Genomic DNA, 2,754 nt, shown 5'->3' with positions numbered 1-2,754 from the left:
GAAGGTTTTGGTGTAAGCTGATCTTCTGCAAGAATAGCATAATCAGCTTAAGTACCTCTCACAGCTGTTGGGTGCAGTGCACCAAAAACTTCTTGCCCAACATTAAGAGTCTGAACAAACCCTCCAACTGCAGCAACTTCACCACTAACATCACAGCCCAAAACCAATGGAAGAAGCTATTCAAATAGAGAATGGCCATAGCCTGCTCGCATCTGATAAGAAAAATATGGAACATATACAACTGAACAAACGCCAATTATAAAGGCAATTCCAACATCAAAGCATGCAAAACTGAACTGTTTTCAACTTTCTTTTCAAATAATTCAAAATCAAACATGTTAGCTTCTACGCTACCAACTGCCGTATTCAGAGCATTCAACCTCTCAATAAGCTTCTGCTTCCTCTCATCATATGTTAGCTTCTTCAGGTTGAACCTAAACCCACAAAAACAACATCAACACACGTAATCATCTCTCTGTTTTTATAAACACAATCTTCTGCAAAATTATCTTTTTACCGTCAAAAGGGTAGATTTTAAAAAATGAGGTTACCTGTTGTGCTACATTGGAGGCTGTTTCTCCAACTTCTTTGGGGTTGGATTAGCACGAATCGCTGAATGCACCTTCTTGTACAACTCTTCAATGTTTTCAGAGTCAACTCCATCTTTAATGTATTCAGAGAAGTGAGACTGATACTTTTCCGGCTCATCTTCCATCAAAATCTGCATATAAACCAACTATTTTCAAATGATATGTTGTATTTTCAAAGATGCACTACATCTCTTACAGACTCACCCTCATGGAGGAAGCAACATGCCCACCATAAATGTACTTGCGGTGGACATCAGCATCAAGTTGCTTACCATCCTTGCTGAATCCAGCAAACCTCTTCTCACTGTGCGGAATGTCAAGTCCACCATCCAAATCTCCCTAAACCAAAAGGTTCACATTAAGAAAATGCACAAGTCAGTACATAATGCGTATTTTATATTTAAAAGCTACTCAAACTCCATCCCAGATACAAATGGCAAAAGAAATTTGAAGCCAACATACATATATATAGAGATGGTAATCGAATCTATAATTTTGATATAAGGAAACAAGTTTGCACAAGAAGTTGCTCATCCCCATATTCATGCATAAACAAACCTGCACATGCACAATAAATATGGACACCACATACCACCTCTGTTTTTCCCCTTAAATTGAAAAAGTGAGTTGGGAGGCAATATTCCTATGAGATTGATTTCACAAAGCTGGAAATAAAACCAAATCACCACAAGAATGACATTTGTTAAATATAATAGATGCCTTGGTTATCCTTAGTTTAATCGTCATCTCAAGTGTGCAGGTTATTTTTGTACCATTATCAGTAATATAATTTTGCCCCTACGAAAACCCTTCACAAACAGAGAAGGTGTCGACCAATACGACCAATAACTTTGCCTATGGAGTTTAACAATCTTACCAAGATGAAATCCTTGTTAGTAACAACTCTTCACTAAATGATACTCTGAAGTTCATGAGGCATACATATTGACTATATGACGGGCCAATTCATTCTTACTAAAATGTCAAGTAAAACCCAAAACCACTTCCTATGTTTCTGCCTAACAAGATATAAAAAAGGCAATACAATATAGCTCCAGGTGAAAAATAGGATACCTTATCTGCTCCTGCAATTATACTCTTGACCAATGGAATTATTCTGCTACTTCTGTCCACACTATATCCCAAGAAATATTTTGCTTGAGATAAGGCAATAACAAAGGCTGAAGCAATTGTAAAGCCAGAAATTACTGAGTGGCTGATAAAACGGATGAGCCATCCAAGCCTATAACGATTARAAKATACAGAAAAAGCACCATCTATTAATAGTAATCACCRTCAAGGTGGTAAAAGAAAAGGATTCATATAAATCAAGTTTAACGGGCAAAGAAACACCCAGATAGAGTGAACACCAAACGATTATATCATTTCTCTTCACATTGGTATCAAGAATTAGTACTCTCCACAATTATAAACTTATTCATTAGTTGATGCTAATTTTGGAGCGCTAAATGTAAATTTAGAATGTTAAAACTCATCAACTTGGCAAGACTGTGCTTGAGAAAATGAAGATGYATATACATATTGGAAAGCCAACTTAGTGAGAARCWTATGGATTTGATCAACAAATAGAAAATGCAGGAGATTGTTTTATAACTAAATAAGTTCAAGAAACAAAAGTACCTCAAGAGCCCTATTGTGCATTCTAAAATCCCAACCATGAGTGACAACAAGAAGAAAAAAACATGGAATGCAAATGAAGTTTTATCATTTTTCAAACAGAAGAAGAATCAAGTTACCGGAGTACGTCGAACACCTAACCGGAGCTTAACGAAGCCAAACGACGGACCCTGTTGTCGTTTCATCATCTCTTCCTGCATATGAGATAAGTCCATCTCCGAGAAATCAACAGGCGGCGGATCAAACTTCTCCTCCATCAATTTCTTCTTCTGTCCCCATTCCTTCCACGCCTCGTCGTCCACCACATCATCTAGCTCATCAGGAATGTGAATCCGCGCATTTTTCCCGCCTAATACGCCGCTGTTTCCATAAACAATTAGAATCAGAGCTAAAAAATTAAATTATTAAACCCTAGCTTAAYTGACCTTTGAAAACCTTCACAGAAATCGGTCGCTTGAAACCTCCACAGAAATGTATCGTGCTTGAATCGCTTGAGACCTCCACAAAATCGGTCGCTTGATGCAGT

The 2,754-nt window shown here is 37.5% G+C and overlaps 1 pseudogene; it reads right to left on the bottom strand.

Annotated features, from left to right (window-relative positions):
• Window positions 1-256: 256 nt before the first annotated feature.
• Window positions 257-2,485, bottom strand: LOC112503007 (annotated as a pseudogene).
• Window positions 2,486-2,754: the final 269 nt, after the last annotated feature.

The sequence above is a fragment of the Cynara cardunculus genome, unplaced genomic scaffold, assembly GCF_001531365.2.
Source record: "Cynara cardunculus var. scolymus isolate 2C unplaced genomic scaffold, CcrdV1 Un_Scaffold_2368, whole genome shotgun sequence".
NCBI lineage: Eukaryota > Viridiplantae > Streptophyta > Magnoliopsida > Asterales > Asteraceae > Cynara > Cynara cardunculus.
This window is presented reverse-complemented; position numbering and strand designations above follow the sequence as displayed.